Raw genomic sequence first — 22,890 nt, 5'->3', positions numbered from 1 at the left:
CATTTTGGAGGGCAGGAACATGAGGATCCACATGATCATCTGAAATCATTCATTCAAATTGCAAATGCATTTCGATTACCTGGTATAACAGACGATGCTCTGAGACTAACACTTTTTCCATTTTCTTTGAAGGACCAAGCTAGAGCATGGCTCAATGCATTTCCACCGGGATCCATCACCACATGGGGGTCGTTAGTGGAGAAGTTCTTAACAAAATTCTTCCCACCTACTCGCCACGCTGATATCAGAGAGGAGATCATCTCCTTTAGACAGTATGATCGTGAACCTGTTCACGAGGCGTGGGAGAGATTTAAAGAACTAATTAGGAAATGTCCGAACCATGGCTTACCGGCATGCATCCAGATAGAACATTTCTTTAGAGGCTTAGATCATCCTACTAAGATGATGCTAAACAATGCTGCCAACGGAGCCTTTACAAAGAAGACATTCAACGAGATAGTTGACATCCTAAATGACTTAGCTTCACACAACGAACTATGGTGTTCGCAAAGATTTAGGGCAGCACCAAAGAAGCAAGATCCAGCTGGAGTTTTGGCTCTGGACATTGCGACCTCGATGCAAAAAGAGATGGTTACAATGAACCAGAGGTTGAAAGAGATGGCATTGGGAATAAAAAATCCATTAGCCACGCCGATACAACCTGTGCAGTCGGATTATTGCACTCCTGCCCCTGTTTGCCAAGTCAACGATCTCATTTGTTCATTTTGCAGTGAAAACCATATCTATGATAATTGTCCACATAACCCTGCTTCTGTTTTTTATGTAGGACATGGGAACAATAGGAACTTTAACCCATATTCGAACACCTACAACCCAGGTTGGAGGCACCACCCTAATTTCTCATGGGGAGGTCAAGGAGGTTCGAGCGGTTTTAATCAAGGGCAGAGCCAGCAGAACAAGCAGCCCTATGTTCCACCTACACAACAATACATCCCACCACCGCAACAACAGTACAATCAGAGAACACAGACTCCACCAGTTCAAAATAACAACTCAAATCTTGAGAATATGATGAAGGAGTACATGGCCCGAACCGACGCAGTGATACAATCCCAAGCGGCATCAACGAGGAATTTCGAGACCCAATTGGGACAGGTCGCCAATGAATTGAAGAATAGACCACAAGGTTCTTTTCCCGGCCATACTGAATTACCAAAACGAGAAGGGAAAGAACAGTGCAAAGCTGTCACCCTCAGGAGTGGACTGGCATATGATGGACCAACAATGCCAACAACAGATGTACAGATTCCGTCCACTGAACCAATTGTAAAGATACCAGAAAATCCAACAACACAAGAAAAAGAAAATATTAGAAAAGGTAATGAGGACACCCCGAGTGTTCCTCCACAGGTACAGCCTTCTTTTACTCCTATTCCCCCGTTTCCACAAAGATTAGTTAAGAAAAATAATGATTCCCAGTTTAGAAAATTTTTAGATATTTTAAAACAACTGCATATAAATATACCATTAGTAGATGCTCTAGAACAGATGCCAAATTATGCTAAGTTTTTGAAAGATATAGTTTCTAGGAAGAAAAAAATAGGCGAGCATGAACTGGTAGCCATGACAAAATGTAGTAGTGAAGCTGTAGGCAGCCCGCTACCCATGAAATGTAATGATCCTGGCAGTTTTACCATTCCATGTTCCATAGGAGGAAAAAACTTAGGTAGGGCATTATGTGATCTAGGCGCTAGCATTAATCTTATGCCATTATCAGTTTTCAAATCTTTAGGCATAGGAGAAGCTAGACCTACTACGGTTACCCTCCAACTAGCAGATAGATCTATCATAAGACCTGAGGGAAAGATAGAAGATGTTTTAGTCCAGGTGGACAAATTCATTTTCCCTGCGGACTTTATCATTCTAGATTGCGAGGCGGACTTAGACGTTCCCATTATTTTGGGAAGACCATTTCTAGCCACTGGGGATACAGTTTTTAATGTAAGGAAGGGAGAAATTACAATGAGGGTAAATAATGAAGAAGTTAAATTTAACGTTCTAGATGCCATGAAATTACCAGGAGACTTTGAAGAGTGCTCTGCTATAAATAGCTTGAATCCTATTATGTTTGATGAGTTTTATGACTCGTTAGTTACAGAGATTGAAGAAGAGCTTGATAAGATAGCAGAAGGACCAGAAGATGTGGCTAATCCTATTGAAAAAATACAAAAAGAAGAATGCAAGTCGTTACTTCCGTCCATAGTGGAACCACCCACGTTGGAGCAGAAGCCATTGCCGTCGCATTTGAAATATGCGTATCTAGGGGATAACGACACTTTACCAGTTATTATAGCTTCCAATTTATCACCTACTAATGAATATTCTTTATTGCAGATTTTGGAGAAGCACAAAAAGGCCATTGGATGGACGATAGCAGATATCCGAGGGATAAGCCCGGCCTTTTGCATGCACAAAATTCTATTGGAAGAAGATGCTAAGAACTCTATTGAGAGTCAAAGGCGGTTGAACCCGAAGATGAAAGAGGTTGTAAGGAAAGAAATTCTTAAATGGCCTGACGCCGGTGTTATATACCCAATATCCGATAGCAGCTGGGTAAGCCCAGTACAGTGTGTACCAAAGAAAGGGGGTATAACCGTGGTGGCCAACGAGGAGAATGAGCTCATCTTAACCCGAACTGTGAGCGGGTGGAGAGTTTGCATTGATTATCGCAAACTCAACAAGGTAACAAAGAAAGACCATTTTCCTCTCCCGTTTATTGACCAGATGCTCGACCGTCTGGCAGGTAAGGATTTCTATTGTTTTTTAGATGGATATTCGGGTTATAATCAAATTACTATTGCTCCAGAAGACCAGGAGAAGACAACATTTACGTGTCCGTATGGTACGTTCGCTTTGAGGCGAATGCCCTTTGGACTATGCAATGCACCCGCGACTTTTCAGAGGTGTATGATGGCCATCTTCTCTGACATGGTAGAAAAACCTCTATTCAACTTTCAGGTCAATAAATGTTTGCGAAAAATGTTTTTTCCTTCTTATCCGTTTTTGAAAGAACAAAAGTAAAGGAAGGAAGTCTTTGAATCTTGTATTTTCTCTTTGTTTCATTATAAAGTTTTTCTTATTAAGAGAATGTTTTTGAAAACGTTGAAAAAAAAAAGAAAGAATGAAAAAAAAAAAAAAAAACATTGAAAAAAATTTTACGCAGGCGCTTGGCGCCTGCCCTTTGCGAAAATAAATCACGCAGGCGCCTGGCGCCTGCCCTGTTTTCCAGCAGTTCGAATTTCGTTTTCCTTCACGGTTTGGGTTTTAATTTTCGATAGCATGGGCTTTATTTTTGGTCAAACATTAATCCTCTATGATTTAGCTTTAAGAACTTCTCTTCAAACTCAAATTTTGTTTCCCTAATCCTATTTTGTATTCAAATTTGTTTTCTTTTCCTTTTAGATTTAGGAAACTTAGTTGAACTTAAATGTCAATCCCTTTCCATTTAGGATTTAGTTTGGGGAAAGCTTTAAATAGACCCATTGCCTAAGCTTTACAACTCCACCAAAACCCACACAACTCTCTTCTTCCCTTTGTTTTTTCGGCAAAAACCCACTCCCTTCATCACCCTTGTTTTCGATTTTCAGCCACCACCAAAGAGAAGAAGAAATTTCCAGCATTTGCTTACATCTATGGCTTCCTCTTCTCAACATACTTCACTTCCTACCTCTTCCACTCAAGCTCCAAATGCCACAAGCATTCCTTTTCCACCATTGGAGAACTTCCAACACCACATGGGTTCAGATTCTAGGCTAGCTGCTGTTAGGGGAGGAAACCCGCTTCAAACATTTGAATGTCCTCCATCCCAAGCTCCTACACAACATCCTATATTGAGCCCACATGGTTATGTTAATTTTCAGCAACTACCCACCTTTAATATACCTCAAAACAGTGAGTTTAGGGCTGAAAATCCTCAACAACTTCCTCCAATGATCAATCCGGGTATGTACCAACCGTTTATGTTTAACCCGGTTCCTTCCTATCATTTTCCCTTGTCCCAAATGCAAATTCCAGCTAGTGTTCATCCCTATGGAATGCCAAACTTATCTACTCTATTTCCTAACCTTCCACCTTATTATGGAATGGGTCATTGGGTACCTCCAACCAATTATGGGATGCTTTCACCTAGGGTTCCCCCACCAGCTCAACTTCCATTCCTAGAAAGAGGACCTCAAGCACCCCAATTGAACCCTAACATATCGAGTACTTTCAACATGGGACAACTAAAACCCTTAGAGCCTCCTAGGATGCCAACCCCAACCAATATGCCAATGGATGCAGGAGATGAGCATGGAGGAGAGCAAGAGAAGAGCCACAGCCATAGGCTAGAGCCCGGGGTTTCGATAGGGCAAAAGAGGAAGGGCAAGGAGGTGATGATAGACCCAGAAATTGAGGAAGATGGGAGTAGTAGGCGTCTGACGCCTAAGGATTCATCTATGGAGAACAGGGACGAGGAGCAGTTTTATTCATCTCCATTGATTATTACACCGGAAGATGGTAATGATGATTTTCTACTGGTTTCACGAGGACATTGTTCAAATATGCCAGAAACAGAGGATACCGAGAACGAAGTGGTGAGAACAGATACTCAGGAACCTTCCCCATTGGATACACCTGCAGAAGGAGCATTTTGTAGTCACCAAGAGTTGCCTACTGGGGCAACTGGATCTACTCCAGTGGCAATGGATGAGTATGTCACACCGATGGCCACTCTACCAGGGGTAAGGGATGCTCACACTATTCCTTCTAATACAGTTAACCCGCTTGGGTGTGATACAGGTAGATCCAAGGTTGGGGAGAATAGTACTCAAGAACCTACCAGCGAAGAAGATCCTGAGGACACGCAGACGATAAGGGAAATGTTTCAATACAAGAGGCGGGAGAAAAAGAGTTCAAAACGACGTGCAGTTCAGGCTAAGAAGCCAACAGTGCCCGTGAATGAACCTAAAACGAGAGCTGCGAAAGCTAAAGCAGCTGAAGCTAAGAAGAAGGTAGTGGCACCTGGGCCAGTTGATACAATTGAACTGGACTTGTCTGAGGGAGAGGAGGTCGAGACGAAATGGAACGCAGCAAATTTAGCCACTCGAACTTCATTAATGAAATCCCGTAAGATTATGACAGAATTGGGATTTGATCTCACCCTAGGAGATGTGCCTGATGATTGGAGGGAGACCGCCAGAGACAAAGAATGGAGACCACTCATTCAGCCCATACAATGTGAGGCTTTGGAGTTAGTCAGAGAATTCTATGCTGCAGTCCATCCCCAGTCACATATAGCCATAGTGCGCGGGAAGGAAATACGGTTTGATGCCACTCAGATCAACTACACCTTCAACATTGAGAATATCAGAGATGCTGTGGGCAATAAGATGTTAGTGACTCCGACTCTGGAACAGCTTGATGAGGCTCTAGAATGTGTTGGGAAGCCCTCTGCCACTTGGGATTTGACTACTCATGGCAAGGTACGACTAAAACCCGAGGATGTTTCCCTAGCTGCTGCAGGATGGTTATACATAGTCAAAAACAGAATTCTGCCAACGGAGCATGATGAACATGTCACTCAGGATAGGGCATTGCTGGTTTATGCCATGCTAAAGGGCATAGATGTGAATTATGGAGAATTGATCAATACCAGTATCCATGAGTGTGCCCACCGGACACGTGGTAAGCTTTATCACCCACGTTTGGTCACTTCTTTATGCTTGCGACAAGGTGTACAGCTCCCTGAGGATCAAATTAAGAGAGATGCCCCAATTGTGGAAGAGAAGAATATTCGGCGTATTATCGCCCATGCGTTACAAAGAAGGGAAGGTACTGGGATGTCTCCTACATCGGAGATCCGTCGTCTTCGAGAGGAGAACCACCAGCTGCGAGATCAGGTTCGAGAAGTCGTGCAACATATCTACAACTTAAGGGCTTCATTGGATTTTGCGGTTTTACCTTCATGGCCTCCAGCGCTAGCTGCTATCCTTGGTCATCCATCTCCCAGCACTGACACTGATCCTAGTCCACAACCTCCGACTTCATGAAGGGGAGGTTCCTTCTTTGCTATTTTTTGTGTTTTCTTCTTTTGGTTAATGACGTAGTTTGCATATTCTAGCATTACTACGCATGTTTTTTTTGTATTGATTATGTTTCGAGCTCAGTTGAAGCATGAATAAATTAGTATCATTTATCTTCTGATCACTTAAAGTATGCCTTCACTTAACCTTAGTTTAGCTTTTCACATGCCTATTTTGAAGCATCTGTGCTGTGCATGTGATTTCATGTCGATGATGATTGTAAGAGATGGTTGAGTTTTCTGTTCTATGCCTGACTAAGCTTTGAGCTATTTCCTTTGTTTATGTGATAAACTCATTTTCTTTTATGTTTTTTTGATCTTTACAGACTTTAAGCTTTTTCTTTGCCCCTATATAGGAAGTCCTTGTCCTTTTTACTGTTAAGCCTTTTTCATCCAATGCAAAAGTCTTTTCCCAGTGAGGACACTGTCTCTCTTAAGTTTGGGGGGGACAGTCGTTGTGTGAGTCGTTGTTTCAGAAAGATAAAGTGTTATTTATATTTGAAAAATCACGCTATTTTCTTTTGAAAAAGAGTCAGTTGGAAAAACAAATGCTATTACAAAAAGAAAGTGTTGAAAAGAAAAAAAAAGAGAAAAAAAAAAAAAATTTTGCAAAAGAGTAAAAAAGAGTCTTTGTCAAAGAAAATAAGAGTGGGGAAAAGACTTGTGTTAGAAAGAAAAGAGCGGTAAAAACAATGAGAGTTAAAGAAAATGTATTTATGATTCCCGAGTCCTACTGTAGACACCCATTTAGTTTTAGGTTGGGTGTTGACTTTGAAAATAGCAGTAAAGATGGTGATAAGTGACTTCGTGTTTCTCATTGTCGTCGTTTTATGACCTAGCTGTTAGTTCAAAGTCTTTCTACGAGTAGCTGTGGTTGAAACCGATGTTAGTGTGTGGAAACCTCAGGGGCTAGTAGCCGGTCTGTCAGATGTAAAAGTCTTAGTGTAAGGAGGGAGTGTGCAGATTCCTTAGGGGTATTTGAAAACGTTTTCTGTTTTTGAAAGAGAAAAAAGATTTTGAAAGAAAAAGTTTTTATCATTTCAAACTTGGTTTATAGTGACTAAGTTTACAAAGGCAATAGAATGGTAGGCTTTGACATCTTTTCCCTGAGACAATTTATGATTGAACATCTCGGTTGCTTTTGCTTTTCCTTGTCCATGTGTTAGAAAGCTGATTAAAGTTGCTAAGTTTTGCTTGAGGACAAGCAAAAAGTTAAGTTTGGGGGTGTGATTACGCTTGTTTACATGCGTAAAAAGAAGGTTTTAGATGATGTTTTTACAATGTTTCAGCTTTGTTTCAGATTTTTCTCGATCGTTTGAGTTCCAATTCATGCAAAATTCATATATTATGGTTTGTGGTTGGCTTATATTGTATTTATGACATTTTAGGACCATTTGGGAGTGCAAATTAATCAAAAGAAGCAAAAAGACGAAAAAAGCATCATGGGAGGCGCCAGGCGCCTGGGAAGCCTGTAGAAAAACTGTTTTTCTTCCAACTTTGCCCTTAATGAAACGCGTCTTCCAATGCGTTTTGGTGGTTCCAACCGATGCATACGTGTAGAAGAAGTGTTCCACTATCAGTTTGAGCACGATTTGGTCAGTCAAAAGAGTTGGAAATGGGTGATTCACCATCGTTTTAGGACCTACCTAACCAATTCTGCACAGCTATAAATTCCAGCAACTTCTCCACCAAAATCATCAAGCCTTGCTTCCTTCTCTTGATCATTTTTAGTGTTTCTTTGTTGCTTTCTAAGTACTTTTGAGTTGCTTTCATTAGTTACTTTTGGTTTTTAAATCCCGAGCACTTTACATTTTTTTTATTGAGCTTGTTTTGTTTCCATTTGTACTTAGTCATTTTTCTACTTATTCAAATATATAAAAATCTAGCACTTTGCTTATTCTCTCTTTGCCTTTACTTTATTTTCAGTTAAGAGAGTTGTGTTTTTGGAGGAAAGAGCACGTGACACTCTCCCTTGCTTGAAAGAGAAGGGCGAAGCTCTCAATCCCGATAAAAACTCTCCATTAGTTAACTTTTGTTTTTCACACATGCATTCCACATTCAACCATTTTACTTGCTGTATTTTCTTCAATATGTCTTTCTAAATTCCCGTCTCTAGCCCGGTTATGGATAGTTAGCCTTTTATGTCTAAAAAGGGTTGCTAAGAAGTAGTGTTTTTACTTTCCATTCATTGCTCAACATGTTTTCCCAAAAAGTTAGGATTTAGAGAAGGCCACTGTAAGTCTTAACAAGTCAATACTGAAAAGGTTGCTTATTTGCATTGTTGAGTGATTAAACCGAGGAGAGGAGCGCCTTAGACATAAGGGTTCCGCTTAAGTAGCCTAGACATAGGACCTTAACCCGAGGTTGCGACTATTTCCATCCTAAAACTAAGATATATCTCATAATAGACATATTAGGGAATGTCTTAGGACTTTGAACTTGCTTAGACATAAGTAAAGTGAAAAGCGTAGTCGTTAGTTTCTAAAGTAAAATGCATATTATCGTTAGCGTGTCCTTGATTCTTTGTTGGCTAACTTGAAGTAAATCGGGCTAGGTTTTATTATTATAAGTCCAAATCCCAAATCCAAAACCATTATTTGTGACCACTTCCCATTTACAAGAATCACTCATTTCAACATTCACTATTTTTTAAAACTTCAGAGTTTGGAAATTGTTTAGAAGTCCTTGAGGATCGATACTTGGATACTCCATCCATTTTATATTACTCTGACAGGTGTGCGCTTGCATCTATATAATTGTTACCACGCTTAGCGCGTGCGTTCAGCATAAACGCCCAGTCAATTAGCGCTATACGGGCTAGAGAAAGGGAAGATGGAAGCTTGGGAGGAGCTCCCTGGATGACCTCGAGGGGAATACCGGATAGACGTCCCATGAAGTCGGGCAGAACGCCTCAAAGTTGTAGGAGGCATGGAGGAACGAGCATGCTGAGAAGGGAGTCCCTTCTCAGTCAAGTCAGTCACTTCGATATCCGAAGCCCGGCTAGAGCCGGCCCCCGAACTCCGAGCGTTTCGGCGGCCTTCTCTTTCATATAGGGAAGCGCTTCGTCTCGACATTTCTACAAGTAGAGATAAAAGTAAAAATAGACTTTCACGTAAAAAGAAGAAAAGATTTCGACAAGCACCTGAAGGGTTATGAGGGGGAGCAAGCCAAAGTACACTAAGTTCTATTCCTTAACCAGATATGGCCCCAATGCTCAGTACCCAGTAAATGGATAACAGTATCGTAGAAATTGAATGCTTCGACAGTAAGCTCACAATTACGGGAATCTGTCAACAAGGAAAGAGAAATATCAGAATAGGTATCTACGAAAGTCCCGATAAAGCTCAGGAATCTACTTACCTAACTCCCTACACTCAGTCGGGACGGGAAAGTACAGTCCTCTCTCGTCACGGGCTAACCAATCGCCACCGATAAAGAACCACTCGTTCTTCCAATGCTTCTCTGAGGAAGGACCCATAACGAGAACATGGTTCCGAGAACTAACATAAAAATGAAAGTTATCCTCAGGACTGTGTTTAAGGTAATAAAGCGACATGAAATCCACGACGGTTAAAGGTTGCTCGCCCCCGAGGTACGATCACAAAATAAAGCAACTGATCAAAGTAGACCACCCATTGGGGACGATTTGGGAAGGAGCTACTTGGTTGAAAGCTAAAAAGTTTTGAAGGAAAAGAGGTAACGGTAGGGGGACTCCAAATTGGAACATAGCTGCATAAAACACAACCTCACCGGGAAAAGAGCCATCAGTACTTTCTCCCGGATTCAGAAGACAAAGGCTACCCGAATCCGGGATACGGTATTTTGAACACAAGCGACGCAAGTCCCTCGCTGTAAGAGTGGAATTATTGACCCAGAACGGACGGTAGGGTCAAGATTCAGACGAAGGATTCGACGATGATCCATCATCCAAGGAGGTTCATTTGAAATTAAGATCGGCCATGAAAGAAAACACAACAAAAAGCAAAGTAAAGGGAAGTATACCTTGTAAGGAGGTTGACAAGAAATGGAGAGAATGAAGGGGTTTAAATAGCCCTCAACTAAAGGGCTCAGCTCTCGGTCCGGAGGTCTTTACCCAATGGACCGAGGCGTGCTCGGCTCGTTACCCAACACTCCCGTGACCTTGAGGTCATGGGTCTACAGTTGATGCGACAATTGCATGGCCAACTGCCTCGGGTCTTGAAATGACGGGGAAATCGACATGCAATCTACTTGTGTCTCATGAAGATGGGACAATTCGACTGCACCTATGGTTCTCACGGGTCCCACAGTGACATGACAGCTCAATAGGCTCGGGCCACGATATTTGACCATAAGACCGAGGCATGTTCGGTGTCGACCCCAAAGAGCTCGTGATCTCCTCAGTCACGGGTCTGACATGGAATGACAAGTCACGACAAAACTTATACTCCCAAGGAGATGAGAGCAAAATCGGAAGCATCGCCTTGGGAGTAGAGGCAATTGTTATGCAACAGAAAATCAACAAAAGGCCAACCTGCAGAGGAATGAGGAAAGCGACTGACATTGTTAAGAAACCCTTGAGAGTTGGATCTAAGAACCTTGCTAACGAACAAGACCCATAGAACTCAATCCCAAAAACCCCGAAAACAAGTATGGAATCAACCCAAGGAAAAGTTTTAGAACGGATTACCTTGATGATGAATATCAAGAGTAGAGAAAACTTGTTTCTAAACTCGTGATTCGAATCACTCCACAAGAGGTATGATCAACACCGCTTGAATGATCCTAACATGCAAATTCTAAAGACAAAAGAAATTGCACAAGAAATGGGAGATAAATCTCTCAACCAAGCTAATGAGAAAACTCACTTTTCATTCAACTTCAAATTGTGTTACAACAAGACATCTCAAGGCTATATATAGCCATCCTAGCAAGCCATATGAAAAGTCTTAAGCAAATGAAAAGACTTGTAACTTACAAGAAATGAAAAGACTTGTAAATGAAAAGACTTGTGAACAAGTGCCTTCGCAGATTGCACCTCTTGGGAGTTTGTGATGCCAAAGGTTGTCAAATCTCATCCAAACGTAAAGCGCCTCCTACATGTGATTTCCAAGACAATTTAAAGCAATTCTACATTTTTGGATTCACATTTAGTTGTCTAGTTTGATGTGCAATCATGTTTTAATTTGCATGTCTTATTTTCTACAATTTGCATTAAATAGGATTTGAAAGACTTTTGGTGTTCCTCATGTTGAACGACCCTTTGGCCTATTTAAAGGCTTGTAATCACCTTGTTTTGGCAGATTAAACATATTAAAATTCAAGAACTTTTGTTCCTTAACACTTTTGGTGTTGCTTCTTTCAAATCTTGCTTTAGGTTTGATGTTAAACTGATTCATTGGATTAGTCTCGATCAAGCTAATTCTGGAGTGAGTCATCTTAGGATCTAGGAGTGACCATCGTAGATTCTAAGTCCGATCTAAGAGTGATTCATCTTCTAACCTTACTATTGGTTGGAATCATTCGGTAAGTTAGTCGTTTTTGTGAATGTTTGCAAGGATCCTAGAAGGACCTCTAGCTTTGTAAACCCGAGCAATCTTGGCGCTTATCACGACCTAGCGTCGAGGTCGTCATGGTGCCTCGGTGCCGACCCCACCTCGACGCCGAGGCGCCTACTTCTCAACAATCGCCTTCGGGCCAAGATACCATGTCGGCCTCCTTCGCTCGAATCTACATCAGGAGGTTAAAGACACCTATTCGGGGCCAAGGCCGATCATTGGGCCTCACAAATCCGAATTAGGGCTCAACTACAAGAAGGTTATGGAACCATCCTCACAGCTATAAATAGCTGATACGAATCAATTTGTGACCAATTACAAGAAGCAAAACAAAGAAGATTCAAGAGGTTTTCATAATACATCTTCAAAGCCTAGCTAATGCACACGAGGAGACAAATATTTCTGAGGCCAAAATTCTTTACAATGTTAATTTAATGAGTCAAGAAGAGAATGAAGCAAAGATGGCACGGGAAAAGTTGTCTAATTTGAGAGATGGCACGGAGGACAAGAAAAGTGTGCAGATTTGTGAACAGGTGCCTTTGCAGATTGCACCTCTTGGGAGTTTGTGATGTCAAAGCTTGTCAAATCTCATCCAAACGTAAAGCACCTCCTACATGTGATTTCCAAGACAATTTAAAGCAATTCTACGTTTTTGGATTCACATTTAGTTGTCTAGTTTGATGTGCAATCATGTTTTAATTTGCATGTCTTATTTTCTACAATTTGCATTAAATAGGATTTGAAAGACTTTTGGTGTTCCTCATGTTGAACGACCCTTTGGCCTATTTAAAGGCTTGTAATCACCTTATTTTGGCAGATTAAACATATTGAAATTCAAGAACTTTTGTTCCTTAACACTTTTGGTGTTGGTTCTTTCAAATCTTGCTTTAGTGATATGAACCAAAGTGTCTTAGTCCTCAAGATTTAAAGGAAGTTGTTGGAGAATCCTATGTCCAAGATGACAACAAAGTGGAGTTGCATTAAATGCACTCTAGTGTCATTTATGGAAACCTCAAGTAGCATTGAATGAAGTCAAGAACAAGTCCAACTTCATTTACTACAAACTCAAGTTGCATTAATGGAAGTCTAAGTTAAACTCAAGATGCATTAAATGAACAAGACTTCAAAGTAGTTCAAAATCAAGTTCATTCACTCTTGGAGGGTTACAACTTCTTGGTTTTATGGTGGAGGAGTTTCATTCTCGGATTTAAAGCATGTTTAATTGTATTTTCAGTTTTAAACATTTCATTTATGTGTTTTAAGTTACATTTGAGTTAGTGGTGGTTATGGTATTGATGTAGTAGGGAGTTACAACCTTTACAATTCTTTTAGGTTACTTGAAGGGTTGTTTTGGAGGCTATAAATAGCCTAGCTTGTTCCCTTGGAAAACAGATTTGAGATTTGAGTTTTGAGATAATGAAATTTAAGCTTATTGAGCCATGAGCTTTTCCTTTGCATTTCTTGTGTTTTAGAATTGCATGCTAGAATCATTCAAGTAGCCTTGATCAAGCTAACTTGTGGAGTGGTTCGAATCTTGAGTTTAGAAACAAGTTTTCTCTACTCTTGATATTGATCATCAAGGTAAATCCGTTCTAACTTCTTCCTTGGGTTGAAATCATCTTGATTTGGGGGTTTTAGCATTTGTGATCTAGGGGTTTGCATAACGATAAGGGTTCTTAGATCCAATTGGCTATTGTTTTCTTATCATTTAGGTTTGATGTTAAACCGATTCATTGGATTAGTCTCGATCAAGCTAATTCTGGAGTGAGTCGTCTTAGGATCTAGGAGTGACCATCGTAGATTCTAAGTCCGATCTAAGAGTGATTCATCTTCTAACCTTACTCTTGGTTGGAATCATTCGGTAAGTTAGTCGTTTTTGTGAATGTTTGCAAGGATACTAGAAGTACCTCTAGCTTTGTAAACTCGAACAACCTTGGCACTTATCAATAGCAGTGCAGCCCAACCATAAAAAGGCAAGTGACATATCCCTAGCTCACTATTATCTCAATTCTCCCTAGTTAACTTTGGCATCGGAGCCCGTGTTACTGACCAGTTTAGATCGGTTTGGTTTTGCAGGTATCGGTTTCCTTATCATCGAGTTAGGTGTGTGCGAGAAGAAGAACCGAAGGGTCAAAATCCATGCATCAACAATTGGCACCGTCTGTGGGGAAACGATACATCAAAGCAAGCCTCGTAGATCCGAGGCGTGTGGAGTGAAGCGGCTGATCAATCGGGTGAGGCAGAACCGAGCCCTTATCATCGACTACCCGATCCAAAAGGCTACATGACTCTTGGTGAGAGCCATCATCGTTTCGAAAAGAAGAGCCTGAATGAAGTGACCGATCACTCGGGTGAGGCAAGACCGAGCCCTGATCATCGACTTAATCCGACCACTCTCGACAGGGGAGAGCTGGCTTCAAACTGAATGAAGTGACGGACCCTTCGGGTGAGGCAAGGCCGAGCCCTAGTCATCAACTTAATTCGACCACCCATGACAAGGCAGAACTGGCTGAGGAGGTAGAATCTATCCCTATGACGGCCAAAGATCGACAAGTCAACATTGGAACTAGGTTGGGGAATGAGGAAAGCGAAAGCCAATAAACTTCCTCAAAAGCACGCCGACGTGTTCGCGTGGTCACATGAGGACATGCTAGGAATCGATCGAGGAGTCATGGTACATCGACTCAACGTCGACGAGAGCTGTAAGACAGTGAAACAGCAGCATCGCGCGTTGAATCAAGAAAGGAACGAGATTGTAGCTGAATAGGTGGAAAATCTACTGAAAACAGGTTTCATTCGGGAAGTAAATTATCCCCAGTGGATATCCAACGTAGTGCGGGTAAAGAAGCCGAACGACAAATGGAGAATGTGCATCGACTTCACAGACCTAAATAAGGTATGTCCAAATGATTCTTTTCCTTTGCCACGAATAGATCAACTGGTTGATGCCACTACAGGGCATGAAAGATTGAGTTTCATGGATGCCTACTTCGGATAAATTAAATCAAGATGCATATATCGGATCAAGAGAAAACTTCTTTTGTCACGAGTCGAGGTTTATACTGCTACACGATGATGCCGTTCGGATTGAAGAATGCAGGTGCGACCTACCAACGAATGGTGAATCGGATGTTTGCAGCCTTAATCGACAAAAATATTGAAGTTTACGTAGACGATATGCTTGTAAAGAGTCGAAAGAACAAGTGACACGAAGAGGATTTGGCAAAAGCATTCGACGTTTTGCGAAAATACAAGATGAAGCTGAATCCTACCAAATGCACGTTTGGAGTGACCTCGGGCAAATTCTTGGGATTTTTAGTACACCAAAGGGGAATCGAAGCCAATCCAGATAAGATCAAAGCTGTTCTGGAGACGGATCCGCCCAGATCTCTAAAGCAACTGTAGGGACTCAACGGAAGGATAACAGCACTCAACAGATTCGTTAGTCGTTCAACTCACAAGTGTCTGCCGTTCTTCAAAATCTTGAGGAAGAAAGGACAATTTGAATGGACAGAAGAGTGTGAGACTACCTTTAAGGATCTGAAGCAATACCTGGGGGCAGCCCCACTCCTCTCAAAGCCAATCATGGGTGATGAACTCTACTTATGCTTAGCTGTATCCGACATTGCAGTAAGTTCCACGCTGATAAAGGAAGAAGATGGATGACAGTCTCCAATCTATTACACAAGAAAAGCAATGGTAGATGCAGAGCTTAGATACACGCAAATGGAAAAATTGGCATTAGCACTAGTCACTTCCGCTCGGAGACTACGTTCGTATTTCTAAGCTCACAAAATAATTGTCCTCACCAAATTTCCCTTGCGACAGATTTTGCAAGGGCCAAACATTTCTGAGCGACTGGTGAAGTGGGCTATGGAGCTCAGCGAGTACGACATTCACTATAAGCCAAGAACTGCCATGAAAGGGCAGCCTGTGGCAGACTTCATAGTAGAATTAACCCAAACAGAACCTCAAGTATATAGTATCGACTCATAATTGGTTGAGGAAGAGCAACCCTGGACACTCTACGTAGATGGGTCCTCAAATTTCCAAGGATGCGGTGTAGGACTTCTACTGGTCTATCTAGATAGAGAGAGATTTGAATATGCACTGCGGTTCAGTTTCATGCATCCAACAACGAAGCCGAGTATGAAGATCTGCTAGCTAAACTAAAGAGGAGTTCCAGGCTAAAGAACCACGAATGGGGAAATACCTTTCTCAGGTAAAAAACCAACTCGACCGGTTCTCAAACTATGAGATTCGACAAATTCCACGTGCTCTAAACGTCAACGTCGATGCGTTAGTTTGACTGGCTGTAGCTTATGAAATCGACCTAGGAAGAACTGTATCGGTCGAGATTCTACTTGAGCCAAGCATAGAAGCTCAGGAAGCTATCGACGAACAAGGGCAACCAGGAGAAAACTAGATGATCCCTTTGATTAAATATTTGAGAGACGAAATCCTGCCTACTGAAAAGATAGAGGCCCAGCAGCCAGATACGTACTTAAAGACGACAATCTGTACAAAAGAGGCTACTCGTTGTTGCTTTTAAAATGCCTAACGCCCGATGAAGCTGACTACGTCATGAGAGAGATACATGATGGCGTTTGCGGGAGCCATTCCGGAGCACGATCCCTAAGTCATAAAATAGTTCGACAAGGGTACTACTGGCCGCCAGAGCCTCTAACGAGCATAATGAGTCATTGGCCTTTGATCAGTGGGGAATAGACCTTATAGGTTCTCTCCTACTAGTTAAGGGCCAGACCAAATTTGCAGGGTGGCAGTCGACTATTTTACTAAATGGGCCGAAGCCAAAGTCCTAGCTACAATTACTGAGAAAAAGGTCATCGACTTTATCTGGAAGAACATAATTTGCCGTTTTGGAATCGTCTTCTAACTCACTTAGAATGCCATTCTTCACCAACCTCTCAATCCTATTGAGATTAATGTGACCTAATCTTAAGTGCCAAAGATAGGTATTTTCTTTGTGAGAAACTTTTTACCTTTTATTTTGAGTTTTAGCATTTTTAAATAACTCGTAATTTTAAACTGCTTTAGTTATGGTTGGTCTTAGAACATACAAGTCGTTTTCAAGCAAGGCAGAACAAATATTGACACCATTTCTTGAAATGAACGCTTCATTTAAATTAAAAGAAATATAATATAAATGTTCTAACAAACAAGAAACTGAAATTAAGTTCCTTTTAATTTTAGGAACTACGAACACATTATCTAATAATATATACATATTCTTGTTTGTAAACAACTTGAGCTCCCCTACCGCCACACTTGAGACAACCTCTCCCGTTCCGACCTTGAGAGTCATCTCTCCGGCGTCAAGTTGCCTCCAGAAACTAATTCCCTGAAATGAAGAACAAACGTGATTAGTGGCTCTTGAATCCAGTATCAAGGCGGAGTCATCATTCTCCATTAAACATGTTTCCAAAACAAGTAAATCATATTTACCTTCGTTGGCTTTCTTCTCTTCGGCCAAGTATTTCGAGCAGTTGTGCTTCCAATGCCCATCCATGTTGCAGTGGAAATACTTTCCTTTCTCTGCAACGTTGGCCTTGCCTTTCTTGGCATGGCAGCAGTGGGGTCAGGTCTAGGACCATGGTCTTACATCCGGAAGAGGATGGCACATACTTGGCTCCAGAGGTTGAACCTCGGTGGAACTTTTCCAAAGTGACAACGTTTGTCTCCCCTTCCTGTCCCTTATTTTTTCATAAGAGACTAGTAAGTTTGTAGCTCATTTAAGAGCATGTTAAGAGTGTACTTCAGCTTATTCATAACTGTATTGCTGTGAACTGGCAGGAAAACTCTTCGGAAGAGATTCCAGAATGAAGCTGACCTAACTCTGCTCGTCTATAACAGCCTCGTTCGACTCTGCCACGTTGAAGTGGACCATCAGGCTGAGAACGTGTTCTCGCACTGAGGAGCCCTCCTTCATGCGGAAGTTGAAATGAACTTAAGGGCTTCATGTCGAGCCTGTGAGGATGGTTGTCCAAACATGCTTTGCAGCAAGTCCATAATCTCCTTAGCATTGACCATGTCCTCGTACTTCTTAGCAAGCATATCAGATATGCTCGCCAAGATGTAGACCTTGGCCTTGTCATTGGCCTTGATCCATCTGTCATAGACGTCGTGCACCGCCACAGTGGCATTAGGTGCAGGAGCTTGAGGACAATCCTCTTGCAAGACGAACCTAAGATCATCTAGCACGAGAATAGTGTTTAGATTCGATTTCCATTGTTTGTAATTCTTGCCATTATGTTTTTGCGCAGCTAGTAGACATGCTGAAACTAAAAACAAACCTATATTAGTTTCATGCATTAGTCTTTAAACCCAATCAAATTTTAGCAAAAGTAATTAAGCACCGAAACAAAATTGTTTTACAACGACGCTTCAGTGATTTAGAGCAACAACTACCGTAGGACATACAGCTACTCCTTCCCTGAATTGAGACGTTCTCACTAAATTTTACACCAGAATAACTCTTATTTCTATAAACTTTAGTCATCGTTAATTTAGTCAGGAAATTGCTAACTAACTTAACAACTCTCCGTAAGTGTGACCCATCATTTTCGGACCTCAGAGGTCCGCCCCAATAATCCCGCCGTAGGGAAGGAAAATATTTGAGCAAAACCTAAAAGACCCTTATCCATTTCTGGAGTTTGCCTTGGTTTTGATTCCATACAATGAACCCTCCGTAGGGATGGTCGCTCTAGGACGACACGCAGGTCATGTATGAAACCTCACGGTGCGAACCAATGGTGGAGACCGCAGGATGTGTTGTCACACATCCGTGTCCCACTTACTATGAATACTATCTCCATTCACCTCAATATTGAACCATGCAAACACCTTCCGTAAGGAGGCTGCACCCAGGGCGACACGAGGCCGAGCATGGAACTCACAGTGTGAATATAAAGGAGAACGTGAGAGAGAGAGAAAATTATGTTATATATACTTTGTATACCGAACATATACGTAGTATATTACATATTCTCTTTTGCTCCCACTTAGTATTCTAAGACTAGGGTATATTACTTACATAAATTCCGGCTAAGTGAAATTAACTAAGTGAGTTTTTAGTCGGCTCAATATAACTATTATATTGGTAGTTGTACATTAATGATTTAGTTTATTAAATGATTTAGTAAACTAAGGACATTATTGCATGCATATAAAATATTGACTAATTCAATGTTAGGGTTGACTTTTTACTGCAGAAACATGTGTCGGTAACCCTGTTTGACCATGTTTTTTACCCATTTTCCATTATTATTTACCAAAAAGGATCACATATTCTTAAAGTAGAACATGCATAGATTATTTCTGCATAAAAGTCAAACTATGGTACTTTAGGAAAAATATGAGATAAATGCAGTGAAAGTTGGAAGAAAATAATAGAATTCTGTTTTTGCAGAATTGTGCCTGGCGCATTTTTGGAGGGCAAAATGTCAAAACGTACGTTTTGATTAATGAAGGTCAAGAAGGACATTTCCCACATGTTCAAAACCGTGAGTCCAAGTCCAAGTTACGTGGTTAGGTGAATCTCAACATTTTTCCACATAAAATGGAGGGAAGTTTCAACCAACTTCTGGTGCTATAAAAGGAAGCCTTCCATCCCTTAGCAAATCATCCCTTCCAAGCTTCATTTCATCTTCTTTAAGATGCTATGTAGTTGTAGAACACGTTTTTAGGGTTTATGTTCATGTTCTAGTTGTTCATTTCTTCGTTTTTCACGCTTTTACCTTCCGTAGTGCTTTTAATTCAAGTTCTTACTTCTGTTCTTTGTTCATTCTGTTATTTTAAAGTTCTTTAGCGAGTTTCAACTCCCCTCACGCTCGAGAGAGAAGAGGGTCAAGCTAGAACTCCTTGTACGACTCATTTATTAATTTAAATTCAATGAAAAATACTGTCTTCATGTTTTCGTGCATTTACTTTCATTTAATTATGTTCTAAATTAGTTATCAACCTCCTTGTTGAATGCCTTAGTGAAATGATTTGATTTTCAACACGCTCGGGATTTTGGCCAGATTGCGCCTGGCAGTTTTTTGGGTTGGTTTCTAAAAACTTCTCTTTTCGTCTTTTTTCCATTTGGCCAGTGGGAACTTGATTTATACACCAAAGTCCAACCTTGGGAAAGGTGAGTTAGGTAAAATAATAGGAAACCAATATGATGTGACTTAGGAATAAGCACATAAAACATGGTCTCAGGCATAGACCCTCTGACCCGTAATTCAAATGAGTTGGTAGATATTCTCTAGGATTGTAATCACACATAGGAATATGATTGTAGGTTACCCTAGCCTATGCGGCAACCAAAAGCGATAGTGAAATAGTAGAACTCAAATCCCAAGAAAAACCAGGAATTACGCCTGGTGCTTTTCCCAACATAGTGTGTTATCCATGTTTTGCATCAAAACTAAGGTAGGAGACAAGGAGGATGAGTTTTATTAAATTGCTTGTTAGTTAAAACCACGAACAACAAAATTTCAACACATTTTTCTTCTTAAATCACAATTGCATATTTGAACAATTCACTTCTTAAAAATTGTTTTGAAAAGCAACAAGTCCCTGAGGATTCGACCTCGGATTACTTCCGAGTATTACTTGTGACCGTGTGCATTTGCACGAGTCTCTAATCTTTTTAAAGGTAGAGAAAGTCCAAACAAGTTTTTGGCGCCGTTGCAGGGGACTTAAGTTTTCAAATCATAATCTTTTCAAGTGAATTGTTTCATTGTGTGATTGTTGCATACCTCTGTCATTGGACTTAATTGTTATATCTAACATTTAAGGGAGTTGTGTATGAGCACAGGGTCTACTTGGTTGACCTTTGATCCAGAGCAGCAAACCGAGCAGGAGAAATTCCTAATCCGATCCTTCTAGCAGATAATCGAGATGTAGCCATGCGGAATTATGTCACTCATGCGTTCCACAACCTAAATTCAGGGATAAATAATCCTTTACCTCAAGCCGCACAGTTCGAGCTCAAGCCAGTCATGTTCCAGATGTTACAGACGATGGGCCAATTAGGAGGATTGACTAACGAAGATCCTTACTCCCATCCCAAATCCTTTATTGAAATAGCTAATGTATTTCAACTTCCTGGTGTCTCTAAGGATGCACTAAGATTAAAAATGTTTCCTTTTTCTCTGATGGATGGTGCAAGGACTTGGCTAAATGCGTTAGAACCAAATTCTATCAACACATGGGCGGAACTGGCGGAGAAATTTTTGGCAGAGTACCACACTTTGACCAGGAATGCAGACCTTCAAGAGGACATTGTGTCTTTTAGACAGAAGGAGAATGAAGCAGTTCAAGAAGCTTGTGAGCGTTTTAATGAGTTACTTAGAAGATGCCTGAGACATGGATTGCCCACATGTGTTCAGATTGAACAATTCTATAGAGGATTGGATCGTTCATCAAGGATGATGTTGAACACCGCAGCCAATGGCTCATTGTTTGAGTTAGACACAGTAACTTCAATGCAAGCTCAAATGGCGGCTATGAACCAGATGTTAAAGCAGTTGGCAATGGAGAAGGAAACCAAAACCGCCACTTCGGTGATACCTGAACCCTCTCATATTTTACAAATTTTGGATATATCTTGTGTCTATTGTGGTGATAACCACTTGTATGAGAACTGTCCAGCTAATCCAGCGTCTATTTTCTATGTAGGTCAAGGTGCCCAGCGGAATTTCAACCCGTATTCAAACACTTACAACCCTGGATGGAGGTACCATCCAAACTTTTCCTGGAGTAACCGAGGAGTAGCTAGTAGCAGTGCACAAGCACCCGCTCAACAATAAAATCAAAACTGCAGTCCTCCTTGTTTTCCAACTTAACCAGAGTCGCAGCCTCAACAATACAATCAGCAAAAAGGTAAAAATACTACTCATCAAAGTGGTAGCAACGCAAGTTTGGAGGCAATGATGAAAGAGTTCATGACAAGAACTGATGCTGCGGTAAGAAGCTTGGAGATGCAAGTGGGGCAGATTGCAAATGACCAAAAATCTAGAACCCAAGGTACATTGCTTGGACATACAGAAAACCTGAAGCAACATCGTGAGGGAAAGGAGCACTCTAAGGCGGTTATCACGAGAAGCGGATTAAGTTATGATGGACCCTCACTTCTAGACGAAGAAACTAATGTAGTTACACTTGTTCCTGCATCCACCTCCAATCCGCAACAAGAAGAGAAAGCAGAACCCGTAAGTTTAGAAGAAAAAGGTAAGAAGGTGGAAAAAAGGTAAGCAAGTAATGCCCAGCACTACTCCATAGCTAGGTAATATTAAGATTCCTCCACCCTTCCCCCAAAGGCTAGTTAAAAAGCATCAGGATAGTCATTTTAAGAAGTTCTTTGAGATTCTAAAACAGTTGCATATAAATATACCTCTCATAGATGCTTTAGAACAAATGCCTAACTACACTAAGTTTTTAAAAGACATCATATCTAGGCGTAAGAAGTTAGGTGAGCATGAGACGGTAGCTTTGACAAAATGTAGTAGTGATGCTCTAGGAAATCCATTGCCTGTTAAATGTAAGGACCCATGTAGTTTCACTATTCCTTGCTCAATAGGAGGTAAGAACCTAGGAAGAGCATTGTGTGACTTATGAGCAAGCTAAATCTTATGCCTTTCTATCTTCAAAGAGTTAAATATAGGAGAAGCTTGTCCCACTACTGTCACTTTACAACTAGCTGATAGATCCATAAAGAAACCGGAAGGAAAAATAGAAGATGTGCTTGTTAAATTTGATAAGTTTATTTTTCCAGCCGATTTCATAATTTTTGATTGTGAAGCAGATCTTGAGGTGCCGATCATTCTTGGGAGGCCATTTTCAGCAACTGAAGATACGGTTTTCAATGTTAGGAAAGGAGAGATAACGATGAAGGTCAATGATGAGCAGGTAACCTTTAATGTCATTCATGCGATGCGTCTCCCGGATGAAGTCAAGGAGTGCTCTACAATAAGGGCAATCATGGAGGGACTCTAGCAAATGATGGTGGAAGACTTAGAAGCAGATTTGGAGGCCGCAGAAAAGGAATCCAAAATTGCGCAATTTTGCCCCAATTTGAGCGTTTTGAGTTTTTTGCAGCCGACAATAGCAGATTTGAAGGCATTGCAACCTTCCATCATTGAACCTCCAGAATTGGAAAAGAAACCCCTACCTTCTCATTTAAAATATGCTTATTTGGGTTTAAACGATACTTTGCCCATTATCATTTCTTTATGTTTATCTAATGAACATGAATCTTTGCTT

The 22,890-nt window shown here is 41.0% G+C and overlaps 1 non-coding gene across 1 annotated transcript; it reads right to left on the bottom strand.

Moving 5' to 3' along the window:
- Window positions 1–240: 240 nt before the first annotated feature.
- Window positions 241–347, bottom strand: LOC148211871 (small nucleolar RNA R71). The gene has a single exon (XR_015790655.1). It is a non-coding gene; the product is annotated as a small nucleolar RNA R71 (small nucleolar RNA).
- Between the last annotated feature and the right edge of the window lie 22,543 nt (window positions 348–22,890).

Source organism: Momordica charantia (genome assembly GCF_013281855.1).
Source record: "Momordica charantia cultivar OHB3-1 chromosome 4 unlocalized genomic scaffold, Mcharantia_2.0 BLBB01000004.1, whole genome shotgun sequence".
Lineage (NCBI taxonomy): Eukaryota > Viridiplantae > Streptophyta > Magnoliopsida > Cucurbitales > Cucurbitaceae > Momordica > Momordica charantia.
Note: the sequence above shows the minus strand (reverse complement) of the source record. Positions and strands in the feature narration are given on the sequence as shown.